Below are 16,064 nucleotides of genomic sequence, written 5' to 3'. Positions count from 1 at the left end.
GTATAATGATGCAAGAAACGTGACTCTGCAGACTGAACACAACGTGTCTACTAAGGCTTCACGACTCTGAACTGAAAGTTAATGACTAGTGCAAACCATCAGGCTACTAGACTAGGAAAAAACAGCAATAAAAAACTTTTAAAAACGACCCATAAATCAGAAATTTAAGCAGGGCGTTCATTTTAGTTATAGTTATTAGTCAGAACAAAGTGATGGTACAATTCACTTATACAGTGAGTTAAATTGATCATAACAGTATATCAAGTAATATTACCAATTAATTAGGCAAACATTTTATTAGTACCTACTATGTGTATTATACTGTCAGACACTGCAAGGCATGTTCAGGCATAAAAGGATCTCTGCTGTCAACAGGATTATTATTATAGAGGAAGAAGAATATTTTGCAGAGGAAGAAGGAAGAAGACATTTTGCAGGACTTGCATATAAATATGCTTATTTATTATAAGACATGTACAAAGAGAATGTTTCAAGACTGTAGAAGGAGAACTGAATCATATGGTCGCTTTATAGGCAAAATCAGGTAAAGCTGTATTTTAAAAATTCATTTGCACATGTGTTTAAAAAAAAGAGAAGACCTTGGAGAAGCCAAAGTTATAGGGAATGGATATTTCTGTTATCAAAATTGGGATTGCCATACACACACTACTATATATATAAAACAGGTAACCAATAATGACCTACTGTATAGCGGAGGAAACTCTACTCAAGACTTTGTAATGGCCTGTATGGGAAAATAATCTAAAAAAGAGTGGATATATGTATTGTTGTTGTTTAGTCATGTTCAACTCTTTCGCAAGCCTATGGACTATGGCCCACCAGGCTCTTCTGCCCATAGAACTTCCCAGGCAAGAATAGTGTAGTGGGTTTCCATTTCCCTCTCCAGGGGATCTTCCTGACCCAGGGATCAAACCCACATCTCCTGCACTGGCAGGTGGATCCTTTATCACTGACCCACCTGGGAAGCCTGGGCACATATATAACTTACTCCCTTTGCTGTACACCTGAAACTAAAACAACATTGTAAATCAACTATATGCCAATAAAATTTTTAAAAATAATAAATAAATAAGGAATGTTGGATGATCTGTTATCAATCCTGAATTATCAACTTCTTCTCAGCAATCTGCATTGCAAAGCAGACAGCAAGACCTACATTTCTCAGAATATTCTTCTCTGTATGGTTCCAAAGGGAGTCAGCCAACCAGAGAGGAAGGGAGAAGATATGGAAGGCAAAGAGATGAAAAACCCATCCTTGGGAGTCAGACAAGTGTGCACAAATGCCCTCACTGTTGTACACTGAGAAATTTGGTGAGCCAGAAGAGGTTCCTTCAACGTGGCCCTGCTTTCTGTATTGAAACTGTGATGGGCCTCCGAGTCACTACACCCTTGTCCCTTATATATCTTATCACTGAGCCATGATCACTGGAATTTCCATTGCCTAGATTCTTCTTTTTCACTTGCTTGGCTTCTGTGAATGTTAACTGACTTACATATCTATACATATTATATATGTATATTATTCGGATGTCTTAGTCCATGGGCTTGCAAAACAGTTGAACATGACAGTGACTAAACAGCAACAAAAATACATATATCCACTCTTTTTTAAAGATTATTTTCCCATATAGGCCATTACAGAGTCTTGAGTAGAGTTGCCTCTGCTAGACATCAATAAGTCTATTAGGATGTCTATAACCTATTAATTCACACAACACTTCTTATGAATTCATGACAGATGTGTGTGTATGTCAGTTAATTATATGAATCTGTACATTTGCAAGTATAAACAAAAGCAATTGCAAGCACTATGGGAAATTCACAAAAGTCATACCTGGTGTCAAAATATTTCATCGTATTTTAAAGATTATGATATGTATAAGTCTGCTGAATCAGTTTTCTCCTCAATCTCCTTTGATTCTTTTTTGATAAAAGTATACAAGTGATAGTGTTCTGAAACTAATAAGTGATTACAGCAGGGTGGTGGGATACCAGATTAATAAAAGTCAATCACTTTCTTATACATCAGAATTTTACATTTAAAGCACAACACCGTTTAGATTAATATCTCACCCCCAAAGCAATACATAGGCAGAACTTGAACAAAATATCTCTAAGATCTATATGAAGAAAACTATAAAACTCTAATGAAAGATATCAAAGTAGATCTTTAAGAAAACAGATTCCATGGAAATAGTAAGAAGACAATATTATCAAGCTGTTAGTTCCTCCCAACGTAAAATACATGTTAAATGCAGTCTCAATAAAAGCTTCAGCACGCTAGCTTGTAGACATCAACAAACTGATTCTAAAGTTTATATGGAAATCCAGAATACCCAACAGAAAATTGAAGGAAAAGAACAAAGTCAGAAGACTGACAGTCTCCAACTTTAAGACTTGTTACAAAGCTACAGTAACCAAGACAGTAGAGTACTGGCGAAAGAACAGACAAATAGATCAATAGAACAGAATAGAGATATCAAAAATAGAACCACAGAAATATAATCAAATGATCTTTGACAAAGGAGCAAAGGCAACTGAATGGATAAAGGATAGTCTTTTCCACAAATGGTGCTAGAACAACTAGACATCCTTATGAAAAGGAAAAAAAAAAAACATATCCAGACACAGACCTTTCTAACACCCATCACAAAAACTAATTCAAAATGGATCATAGGCCTAAATATAAAATGTAAAGTCCTAGGAAATAACATAGGAGAAAAGACGGATGATTTGGGTATGGTGATGACTTTATAGATATAACACCAAAGGCATAATTCATGAAAGAAATAATTGATAAGCTGAACTTCATTAAAATTAAAAACTTCAGCTCTGTGAAAGACACTGTCAAGAGAACAAGAAGATAAGCCGCAGACTGGGAGAAACTATTTGCAAAAGGCATATCTGATAGAGAACTATTATCCAAAACACAGAAATAATTCAAACTCAGTGATAAGAAAATGAATAACCCAAATGGGCCAAAGACTCGACAGACACCAGATCAAAGAAGATATACAGATAGAAAATAAGCATATTAAAAGATGCTCTAAATCCCACGTTGTTAGTGAGTTACAAAATTAAAATAACATGAGAAACCACTGCACATCTATTAGAATAATGCAAATCAAACACATTAACACCGTCAAATACTGGGGAGGATGTGGAGCAACAGGAATTCTCATTCATTGCTGGTGGGAATGCAGAATGGTACACCCACTTTGGAAGGCAGCTTAGCAGATTCTTTCAAATCAAACATACTCTTACTAAATGACTCAACAGTACCTCAAACTTACCCAAATGATTTAGAAACTCATGTCCATACAAAACCTGCACAAGAAAGTTTAAAGCAGTTTGATTCATGATTGCCAAAACTTGGAAACAACTAAGATGGCCTTCAATAGGTGAGTGGATAAACAAGCTGTGGTGACTCCAGACAATGAAGAAAAGAGGTACGAGGCCATGAAACAACATGGAGGAACTTTATAGCATATTGATAAGTGAAAGCAGCCAATCTGAAAAGGTTACATACTGTATAATTCCAACTGAATGACATAGGGGAAAAGGAAAACAATGGAGACAGTTAAAAAATAAAAACCAGTTGCAAGGTGTTCAGTGGAACTAGAAAGTATAAATGGGTGAGTACCAGGGATTTTTAGGGAAATGAAACTATTCTGTGAGATACTATAATGTTGGATACAGGTCATGAAACATTTGTCAAATTGAATGTATAACACCAAGAGTGAAACCGAATACAAACTACAGACTTTTGTGAATAATACTGTGTCAGAATTGGCCCATCAATTGTAATAAATGTACCTATCACATTAACACAGGATATTAACAATAGAGGACCCGGGAGAGTGATGGGGGTATATGAAACTCTCTACGTTCTGCTCAGTGTTTCTGTAAGCCTAAAACTTATCCCAAAAATAGTATACTGATTTTTTAAAAAATCAAATTAATATATGATTACATTCTTGATGCAAAAATCTCAAATCATTTAGAAGACTAGACTAAAATATTTAAGCCCCAAATGATTCTTTCATGTCAATCCTTTTTTCACATCTAAGGCTAAATGCTATTAGTAACTTGGAATGTATGATTTCATTCTGCCTTTTAATATACTTATATATGAATAGGGTTTCCCAGGTGGTGCTAGTGGTAAAGAATCCACCTATCAATGCAGAAGACATAGGAGACACAGGTTCGATCCCTGGATTGGGAAGATCCCCCGGTGGCTGCTGCTGCTAAGTCACTTCAGTCATGTCCAACTTTGTGTGACCCCACAGACGGCAGCCACTGTCCTTGGGGCTCCTCTGTCCCTGGGATTCTCCAGGCAAGAATATCAGAGTGGGTTGCCATTTCCTTCAATCCATGAAAGTGAAAAGTGAAAATGAAGTCATTCAGTCATGTCTGACTCTTCGCAACCCCATGGACTGTAGCCTACCAGGACTCTCCGTGCATGCGATTTTCCAGGCAAGACTACTGGAGTGGTTTGCCATGTCCTTCTCCAGATCCCCTGGTGGAGGACATGGCAAACCACTCCAGTATTCTTGCCTAGAGAATCCCATGGGCGGAGGAGCCTGGCAGACTACAGTCCATGGAGTCACAAAGAGTTGGACACATCTGAAGTGACTCAGCACACTTGCACACATATATGGGTTTATGTCTACTAAGTTTTCTGAACATATAAGAATCCTTCCATAAATTTATTCTGAAATTGGCATTTTTTGAAGTATGTACTAGTGATCACACAGAGCATTACATGGGAAAAATATTCCAGAAAACACATTTCCATGGTTGACACTCTGTAGTCTGAAACTTCTTTTGTCTTCCAAGATGACTGTACAGAGATGGTCATATAGCAGCAACTCCAGAAATGCTTAAGGTTGGTGCGCAATTCACAAAGTCAAGACAAAAAAAGAATTAAGCCATTGAAATACTGCTACATCGCCTGACAGTTAAACTTTAGGGGGAATTAGCAATTTGACTAAACACCCAGTATGCCAACAGAGTATCCATTCTCTACGGAGGAGAAACCTTTTCCTTTTTCATAATGATTTGAGCCCCCAGGGCTATACACAATATAGAGATTGCTATCCCCATTTTGGAGACAAAAATGCTGAGGCTCAGAGAGGTTATATTTCTAGCTCAAAATGATATTAATGGCTGGTAATGGGGCCAAGACTCAAGAGCCAGTCAGGCCTCCAAGTCTCACACCGCTGCTCCAAAGAAACTTCCAGGTAAAAACACCCACTGGCCTTTTTCTCATAATCCTAAATTGGCTGATAAGGTCATTTGCACCCAACATGGACAGGATCATATCCACATTTCACTCAGTCACCATGGCTCCAACTTGCTCTTTCTTTAAAATGATCTACATTTCATAATGTGGATTTTTTTAAAGGAAGAATCCTAAACAGGGTTTTCATACAACCTGGCAGTCAGTTGCTTAGGAAGCTGTTTTTCTTTTTTCATTAGAGGTGAAGGATGATCACACTGTTAAGTGAGAGAAAGGCAGAGGAGAATATATAGTAAATCCTGAGTGCATGTGAATTTCATCCACAGGAAACATAGCAAAATAATCACAACTCAATGAGAAAAAAAAGAACTCTGAGAGGGTTCTGAAATAAGCTATTAAGTCATGCAAGTAAAGCCAATGTCAACACCTCAGTCTAGGCTGACTGGATTTATGTTTTGGAAATCATACTTAGTGAGGATTTAAGGCCCCTGAGGTTCTCAAGAGTTTTGGTTGTTGCTGTTGTTATTGTTTGGTTGGTCTGTGGTTTTGTTGTTGTTGTTTGTTTGTGGGGTTTTTTGGCAGGAGTGAGGTCTCAGGGAAGGCATGTCTTCTTTAAAGTGGGAAGCACATGGGAACGGGGTATCTGTGTCCTGCAAGGGTTTAAAAAGTACATTATTTCAAACCTGATCCTGCACTGATAGTTTCAGCCTTTGGCACATTTCTGAGCTTTGTGTTCTAAACAACCATCCTCTCTCCTTCCATCTAACTGTCCCACAAGGCATCTCTCTAACTGTCCCACAAGGCAGGGATCCAATGATCAGATAATTCTGATGGTATCCCCAACCTCCTAAGAGTCCCTTGGACAGTAAAGAGATCCAACCAGTCAGTCCTAAAGAAAATCAACCCTGAATATTCATTGGAAGGACTGATGCTGAAGCTGAAGCTCCAGTACTTTGGCCACCTGATGTGAAGAGCCGACTCATTGGAAAAGACCCTGATGGTGAGAAAGTTGGAAGGCAAGAGGAGAAAGAGGTGGCAGAGGATGAGATGGTTACATAGCATCACCAACTCATTGGATATGAATTTGAGAAAACTCAGGGAGATAGTAAAGGACTGGGGAGCCTGGCATGCTGCACTCCATGAGATGGCAAAGAGTCAGAAACAACTTGGCAAGTGAACAACAAACAACAGCCCCACCCATGATTGGAAATGGTGCTGTGACAGTCATATACCTTAACCTGTAAGTGACCAGAAACACAGACCACATTTTGCCCCATAAAGCCCATCTTTAGGAGCACTGTGAGACTTTGCCTATCTTTTCCAAGTCCATATTTGTAGTGCCTCAGCCAGTACCTGGTGCACATAGCAGACATATGATAAACTGTCATTAATCTGTTATGTGAACAAGAAATAATCTTCTATGTTGTTATGTAATTACATGGCTGGATCTATTTGAAACCAAAGTTCAGCTTCCTCAAATAAATGTCCCATCCTTATATTTTCAGTGCCATACTCAAGTCCTCCTGGCTAAGAAACGACTATTCTTGATAGCTGCAAAAATGTATATCCTTTTCATAGGTATAGACTGTGTTCTGTCCTAAAATGAAGTTTCATGTACACGCATCCCTCAAATGCAGATACTGATGTTTAAGTCCAATTACCTTTATGTTTTATGAAGGACTACAGTGTTGAAGACATTGGGTGATCCACAGACTTAGTTAAACCAGAACAAAAGGAAAAAGCGTGAAGATACAATATTCGTGAAACACAAATTGAACAACAGTCAGAAATGGATTGTCAGGGTAGAAAAATCCTAGAAAGAGCAAAGAAGTGTTCATTCTGGAGTTTCTTTGGGAAAACCTTGACTAGTTAATAAGTTTCCCTAGCCTGAATTGGTCTTTAGCTTGCCTGAAACCAGGTGAAGGGAATGGAAGGCTTCTCTCAGCATCAATATCTCCCTCTCCACATCCTTCCGCCAGTATCTCCCGTGCACCAGGCATTGTGCTGTACAGTAATGAGTGAGATACAACCTTTACTTTTTAAAACAAAACTCCTACAACACATATAAAGATAGTCATGACAAAACATGGTTGGTGCAATGCTAAAGTAACGAGATAAACTGCTTAGACTATGACTTCAAGGAGTCAGGTGGCTAAAACTTTGATGAGGAGAGCATCCCAAGGAGAAGGAATGGTGTGGATGCAGGGTGAAGACAAAAATCAGCACAGTGCATGCAAAGAAGTCCCTGCAGATCAATGCAAACAGAGCAGATAGCAAGAAGCAAAGAGTCAAGGTGAGAGATGAGCAGGAAACGTTGGTTTACTTTCCAAGTATGCCATGTTGACAAGCTTGAATTTCATCTGACAGTGATAGGTATGTTTTTGGAGAGCTTAGGCAGAGGACTGGTAGAGTAGATGTGAGGTTTATGAAAATCCTTAAAGCTACGGTAGGCTTGAATGTAATCGGACAGAAGGCCAGGGGACCAAGCTAGGAAGCTGGTGCAAAATCTCAGCACAGTATAGAACCCTAAAGAAGAATAGGGACTATAAGAATGGGAAGAGACAATAGATTCAATAATGATTCAGAATGTAAAATATTTCAGAGGGGTGGGAGAGGATTTTATTATGGAGAAAAAGAACAAAGCAGCAAAAAGGCAGAACTAGAACCAATGTTTCAGAATCTTAAGGAAATTACTGAGCAATGTGAATAATTTTAAGTTTGCCTGTGGTGGGATTAGTAGGACTCTCATGTCCAATATGTTCTCTTTTCTGACTAGCCTCTTTCTTGTAACAAAATGTTTCCAAGTTTCATCCATGCCGTAGCACACATTGCTAACTTAATTTCTTTTAATTGCTGAATAATATGTCATTGGCGCTTTCCAAGTGACTCATGAGTAAAGAATCCGCCTGCTAATGCAGAAGACACAGGTTCAACCCCTGAGTCGAGAAGATTCCCCTGAAGGAGGGCATGGCTACCCACTCCACTATTCTTGCCTGGGAAATGTTATGGACAGAGGAGCCTGGCAGGCTACAGTACATGGGGTCACAGAGAGTCAGACACAAAGAGACTAAAACAACAACAACATGTCATTGAAAAGATATACCACATTTTACGTACACATTCATCCGCTGATGACATTTCAGACATTCCACTGCTAGATATACACCCAAGAGATATGAAAACATGTCCACATAAAAATTTGTCCATGAACTGTACTTTTTGGCAAGTACACTACTATAAATATTCATGGACAAATTTTTATATGGACACATTTTCATATCTCTTGGGTATATAGCAGTAGAACTGTTGAATTATATAACACTATATTTAACCACATGAGTAACTGCTTTCCAAAGTGTCTGTACCATTTTACATTCCCACCATCAGTGTATCAAGTGGGACACACAACCGTGTATCTAATTTCTCTACACCCTTCCTTTGATTATAGCCATCTTGTGGATATGACATGGCATTCTAACTGTAATTTTGATTTACATATTCCTGATGGCTAATGATTTTGAACGTTCCTCCATATGCTGTTTATCAGGTTAATGAAGTTCCCTACCCTCCTGCTTCACTGGTGGTTTTTATCGTGAAAGGGTATTTCATTTTTTTCAAATTTTTTTCTGTATCTCTCCATAAGATCCTTTGTGTTTTGTCTTTTATTCTGTTGATATGGTATATTGTATTCATTTAATTTTTCACAAGTTTAACCAATCTTGCCTTCCTGGTATAAATCCCACTTGGCCATGTTGTATTCATTTCATATGTTGCTGAATTTAATTTGTTAGTATTTTGCTGAGGATCTTTGTGTTTATATTTTGAGATAATGATCTGTAGTTTTCTTTGCATGTGATGTCTTTATCCAGTTTGGTGTCAGGATATTTGTGATCAGGATGCTTTAGGAAGTATTCTCTCTTTGTCTAACTTTTAGAACGGTTTATAAAGAATTAGTATTAATTATTCTTTAAATGTTTGGTAGAACCTGCCAGTGAAACTTTCTGTACCTGAGCTTCTTGGTGGGGTATTTTTAATTACTAATTATATCTCTTTATTTTACTTATTATGAATCTACTCAGATTGTATATTTCTTCTGGAATCCAGTTCAGTTCTTGAGTCAGTGTTCCTAATTTTCATATTTCTAGTAATGTGTGTATTTCATCTAATTTGTTGACATATATTTGTTTCTAGAATTCCCTTGTAATCTTTTCTTTCTGTAGAGTCAGTAGTAATGCCCCTTTCATCATGTCTGATTTTGGTAGTTTGAGTTTTCTCTTTTTTTCTCCTAGGTCAGTCTAGCTAAAGGTTTGTCAATTTTGCTAATCTTGTCAAAGAGGCAATTTTTGCTTATGTGGATTTCCTTTATTTGTCTTTTCTTTTCTCTATTTCATTAATTCTTGCTCCAATCTTTATTATCAAATATTTCTGTCCTTCTGTTTACTTTGGATTCATTTTCCTTCTTTGTTTTATAGTTTAGGATAGGTTACTGATTTGAAATCTTTCTTCCTTTTTAATACAAGTGATTAAAGCTATAAATTTCCCCCAAGCATTGTTTCAGTTGCATCTCATAAATTTGACATGTCTTCATTTTCATTTATCACATTTCTTTTTTCTCATTTCTCTTGGGTAATTTTTTCTTTGGCCCATTGATTATTTAGGAATGTGTTGTTTTATCTCCATATATTTGTAAAGTTCCCAATTTTCTCTTACTGAGTTGTAATTCTACATTGAGTTGCAATTCTACACTGTTCTGATCAGAGAACGTACTTCATATGATTTCAATCCTTTTAAATGTTTTGAGGCATGTTTTACAGTGTAGCTGGAGAACACACCACATACACTGGAGAAGAATGTGCTTCACGGTTCTCTTTTAACTTTCTCCAAACCCTGCCTTCACCCCCCATCCCGCCACCATCTGTTGGGCTGTCTGCATCATTCAGCATCACATCCAGTTGTTAGGCTTCACTAATTTCCTGCTGATCTATTATTTTCAATAATGCCTTGGGAGCACAAATTACTCCACAGTTTGATCCAATTAAATCCAGGTTCCTTTACAAGGGTCGTTTTTGAAGCCTGTTTTTCATTTTTTTCTGACTCCAGGAGGGCAGTTCTTCCCTGATACTCTCTGGTAAACCAGGAGAGGGAAACTTTAGCTTACTGCTCTCATAGAACTACTAACCAACTCTTAATTGTTCTTTACCACAATCCCTGGGCTTCCCAGGTGGCATAGTGGTAAAGAATGAGGCTGCCAATGCAGGAGACGTGGGTTCAATCCTGGGTTCAATTGCAAAGAGTCAGACGCAACTGAGCACACACACACACACAAACGCACACAATGCCTATTGTTTTGGAGAGCACTTCTTAGGCTTAAAATTCTCCACAGTGTCAAATCAAGTGAGTTTCCTATGGTAAGCTTCACACTCCTCTATTGGTATTTTTTATTTGTTTTTTTGTTTGTCTTTATTGAATTTATTAAGTTATTACAATATTGCTTCTGTTTCATGTTTTGGTTTCTTGGCAGCAAGACATTTAGGGTCTTAGCTCCCCAGCTAAGCTGGCAGCCTACCTTTCTCTTTCAAGGAAGAGATACCACATACCTTGACTAGAATCTGAAGGGAAACTTAGCTCCATCTTCTTGGCCACATCTGCCCAGAGTGAGCTTCCACCTGATTTGGCTGGGTGGAATGGGGTAAGAGAGAGAAGAGAGCCTCCCTGATGGGTCAGCAGTAAAGAATATGCCTGCCAATGCAGGAGACGCCAGTTTGATCCTTGGGTTGGGGAGATCCCTGAAAAAGGAAAAGGCAACCCACTCCAGTATTCTTGCCTGGAAAATTCCATGGACAGAGGAGGCTGACAGGTAATGAAGCCCAGTGGGCTACAGTCCATGGTGTCACAAAGAATCAGACTCAATTGAGCATGCACACACACAATGAGAACCTCCCTCTAGTGAGAAATTCCAAGTTATTTCAGGCTCCTTACAACCTTTAAAACATAGTATCCATTCAAAGATGGCAACGTGGCCATCATGAGAACAGGGACAACATCTATTTTCTTCACCACAGTCTTCCCATATCCTAAAACACCACATGAATTGCCTGACATTTGTTAACTGCTCTCAAAATACAGCTTTTAAGTGAATGATAACCTGTTACTGTTCCTTTGTCATACCGGCTTCCTTGGAGATGAAAATGATGAGAAGTATTCTTACAGTAGTTTTCTGAAAGTATCCTCCAAGGGACCTGGGACACGACCTGACACCTATATCTTCAGGGACTCTATGTATCAATAAAATATCCCAAGAGTCTTCTAGCCAAGAGGTCTGGCCTCATTTTCAAAGTGATCTCAGAAAGCAAGAAGCATATTCTGGAATCTGGAACTGGCACCATAGAACAGAGTGTGGTTCCTTCAGTTTTGTAAATGAAAAGCAGCATGAAGAAGCTGACCGCCAACAAGCTGACTGCCTGTTGAAAAGAAAGAAGGCAAATGATTCTAAATAATTGGCCCACAGAGAGGCCACAGGGAGACCTAAATGCCTAGCAATCTCCTGGAAGATCACAGAGGATAGAGGCTTGTCCTCTTATTTGGAAATGAAAGAATCAGGTTTCTTCCCAAAGCAGTCAGAGCCCAGCCTTAAGAGGAACAGGTCTAGAAGTCCTAGAAAATTCCTAAAATAATGGTTAAACGGTAGCTATTGAACCACCACCTTCCTGGAAACTAACTGTGTTCTAGACCTAAGGATTGGGTTAAGTGCCTCTCTTATATGGGACCCTGATGCTAAGGTCCACCTACTTACTGAGCCTTCCCCCAGCCTTCCTTGCAGACTCTGCTTGGTCCCCTGCCCACTCTTCCGTGCTGTCAGCTTCACCAAGAGCTTTACTTCATTTGGATCTCTCACTTTCTGTTCCTCCCTCTCACCTGACACTTACCCACCCTGCTCCTTGTCTGACTCCACCCTGCTCTAATTCATTGGTTAATTGGTGAGGTCAACTAATTTGTCAATCTCCTGCTTGAGTCCCTGTTGAGATTCTGCAACTCTGTGTCTTTAACTTTTGGGGGAAGTGGCCACATCTCAGATGTTACCCTCATATCTTCCCCAGGTTATTAAAAAAAAAAAAAAAGAAAGAAAGAAAGAAAAAGAAGGCAGTCCAGAAAAAACTGGGTGGGAAAAAAAAAAAAAACAGCTCTCAGTCTCTGCCCCTTGGTATCAGCTTTGAGACACCTGGCCCAGTACAGCCTGTGCTAAGTTTCAAAGAAGAGGCAGATAACTTTGAAGATTTGATTTCACAAGGGACAAAAGATAAAAGTCTCTGTCAAGTTGTCATTAGATGCTTAATGCTATCCGTGGTGGGGTGCTGGAGGCGCCCCTCCTTCTCTGTAGACCTCTAGCAGATTAAGTTTCAGAGCTTTAATTTGAGGAAGGATTTACAGCTGTGAAGAGGTATAATATCGTTTTGATTTGGGTTGTACTAGGCTGAGGAAACCAGATTACATTTGTATGAAACTGTATTAGAAGATATGACTGAAACCACCAAAATCAAATAAAAGGAAAAATTTTCAGAGAGCCTGAAAATGGGGGCCTGTCTTTTCTTTCCAACGCCTGTGCATTGTTTCACTGTTATTCTGATTTACACCAAGAGGATCCAAGCAGAAACACAGGAGGCAGATGGCAAAAATGCCTGTGCTTGTCAGATCCGTCCATTCATCAGTCTGTCATCAACCTAATCCAGAGGCAGGTTCCTTGGGTAAAGAAACAGAAATTAATTAACCCTTAGAGAAGTGGGAAAGTTAGCAGGGGAGGAAAAAAAAAAAAAAACACCTCATGAAAAATACCTTACTTTCATCTCCTGGGGCACTGTCTAATTCAGAGTGTCAGAGAAATCCATCACATAGTCTCTGAAGTTTCTCTGGGCCTCAGTCCATCCACCACCACCATATGCCACCCTGTGTGTGTCACACAGCATCCCCAAGATAATGACTTACACGGAGACTGTGCCTTTCCTCCAGAGCAATCTTAAAACTGTTTTAAAACCTGACTCTGCTCATTTGCACAGCAAACAATAAATCACTTTGGGTACCGCAAAAACCCAGTTTCCTATAAGATGAGACATGGGAAAGAATTAGCTGTTGCTTGTAATAGTTTGTCCTACACAGCTACACAGAGCTGGACAGATTATCAGCATCTTCGAGTAGGATTTAGAGATGCACAAGTGGAACAACATGGGTGGGACTCCTAAATTTGGAATGACTGTGCCAAAGCTTCTGGCACAATAAGCTGAAGCTTTTTAAAAAAAACCTTTTTATTTTCTATTTCGGTATAGCCAGTTAACAGGCTTCCCCCTCGTGGCTCAGTGGTAAAGAATCCACCTCTAATGCATGAGACACTGGTTCAATCCCTGGGCTGGGAAGATCCCCTGGACAAGAACATGGCAAGCCACTCCAACATTCTTGCCTTTAGAACCCCATGAACAGAGGAGCCTGGTGGGCTATGGTCCATGAGGGTCGCAAAGAGCTGGACAGAACTGAAGCGACTGAGCACACATACAGAGCTGACTAACAATGTTGTGATGGTTTCAGGTGCACAGTGAAGGGACTCAGCCATGAATATATATGTATCCACTCTCCCCCAAACTCCCTTCCCATCCAGGCTGCCACATAACATTGAGCAGTGCTCCCTGCAAGTCCTTGACTAGGTTGTCCATTGCAAGTACAGCTGCTGCTGAGGCTGCTAAGTCACTCCAGTCGTGTGACTCTGTGCAACCCCACAGACGGCAGCCCACCAGGTTCCTCCGTCCCTGGGATTCTCCAGGCAAGAACACTGGAGTGGGTTGCCATTTCCTTCTCCAATGCATGCATGCATGCTAAGTCGCTTCAGTTGTGCCCAACTCTGTGCAACCCCATAGACGGCAGCCCACCAAGCTCCTCTGTCCGCAGGAGTCTCCAGGCAAAAATGCTGGAGTGGGTTGCCATTTCCTCCTCCAATGCATGCATGCATGCCGAGTCGCTTCAGTCGTGCCCAACTCTGTGCGACCCCGTAGACGGCAGCCCGCCAGGCTCCTCTGTCCACAGGAGTCTCCAGGCAAAAATGCTGGAGTGGGTTGCCATTTCCTTCTGTAAGTACAGCAGTGTGCACATATGAAGCTTCTAGTTTCAACTGGAATATCTCACGGACAGCTGGGGAGAGTCTGGGGAAGCAGGGCTGCCTCTTACCACCACAGGAGAATTGCTGGCTTGCCAAAATGGGGTAAGCCTCGAACTCAGTCACAGGCGTCTCTCAGGGGTTACCTAATTTTCAAACTGTAAGCTCAACTAAGGATGGTTATAGTAGTCAGGGAGACAATAACGCATAACGATGATCTTTCTGAACTGTGCCAGAAATTGCGATCTCTCAGTTACCACCGGGATGGAAGGAACAGGTTTTCCACAAGAAGTACTCTAAGTACCTGCTTTTTACACCTCCACATCTCTTTAGATAAAAGAGAACTGTCTTAGCTCCCAAGTTGAAATGGGCCCATTTACCAGAGGGGTCAAAGTCTTTGCTTTTGTAGTCACAGCCAACTGGGTGAATCCGAACACAGGAGAGGTGTTAGAGAAAGGTGCCTCTTTTTCAAACAGAGGGGGAAAACACAGTTTCCTCAGGATCATAAAGCAGTTGCAAAGATGCAAAACAAAATTGAGGTTCCCATTTTCAGGTACGGTTTACTGACAAAACTAACCAGATAAAAATACATCCCACATCTCTCAGATTGCTCAAAAGAAACCCATCATGATTATTTATAATATATTCTACAATAATCGAGTAGCCATAAATTCTCCCTAATTCCCACAGTGACGAACAGGACACAGTGTTAATGTCTTTATCTTACTTTCAGCTAATAAATAAACCTTAGAATGAATGTCATTTCTTACAGTCAGTGTCATCAAGAAAAAAGTTAAAAAACAAAGTTCTTTTCTTTTTAAGAATTGATTGAAAAGATTTCCCACCTTGTCAGACAATATGATAGAGGTCCATTCTAGACCTTGAGGAAAAAAAACAAAAAAAGCACAGTTTCTTCAGCCTTTGAGCACTAAGCTAGTTATTGATAATACAGTCTTGAATGTGATACTGAACTTGGTCAGAAGTGGCTGCCTTGTAAGCAAAGGAAAACGGAGGAAAGCAGGAGGAGGTAAGAAGGCAGAGCCACGCTGCCGACATTTCGTCCTCTGCGCTTCAGTTTCCTTCTCTAGAAAATGCAAGTGTAGACCAAGACAAGCCTGAAACAAAAGCCAATCTCTACTTTTAAAAATAAATGAAAAGGCCTTTAACTCTTAAGCAGAAAACGTTGCTCAAAATACTCTCATAGTTTATTAACCCGCGGCAAGAAGGCACCAAGTATGTGGTTAGAAACAGGGGATATAAGCAACACCACCTGATTCCACATCCTGACTGGACCACTTACTAGCTGTGTGATGCTGGGCAAATTCCCTAACCAATCTGAGTCTCAGTTTTTCTATATGTAAAAGAGAAATAATGAAAGCTTCTATATGGCAGGACTACTTCAATGATTAAATCAAATGCTACATATAAAGCTGTTAGCACAACGCTTAGTCCCCCAGAAAACACAATAGACATTATTGGTCTATTATCAGTAGTAATAATAATAGTTATCATTATTAGAAATACAATTAATAATAATTCTATTTTAATACAACAAAGGAGATATTTACATACTTAGAACATTCCCTACCTGATAATCTACAAAATGAAGGATCAAAACCGAGTTAAGGAAAAAAAAAAAGCATGAAGTGATGTCCTTTAGATTAA

General features: G+C 39.6%; 1 protein-coding gene across 33 annotated transcripts in view; it reads right to left on the bottom strand.

Annotated features, from left to right (window-relative positions):
- FHIT (fragile histidine triad diadenosine triphosphatase) overlaps positions 1-16,064 on the bottom strand; it is a 1,561,686-nt gene that overhangs the window by 919,079 nt on the left and 626,543 nt on the right. The window lies entirely within an intron of this gene.

The sequence above is a fragment of the Ovis canadensis genome, chromosome 19, assembly GCF_042477335.2.
Source record: "Ovis canadensis isolate MfBH-ARS-UI-01 breed Bighorn chromosome 19, ARS-UI_OviCan_v2, whole genome shotgun sequence".
NCBI classification, from domain to species: domain Eukaryota; kingdom Metazoa; phylum Chordata; class Mammalia; order Artiodactyla; family Bovidae; genus Ovis; species Ovis canadensis.
This window is presented reverse-complemented; position numbering and strand designations above follow the sequence as displayed.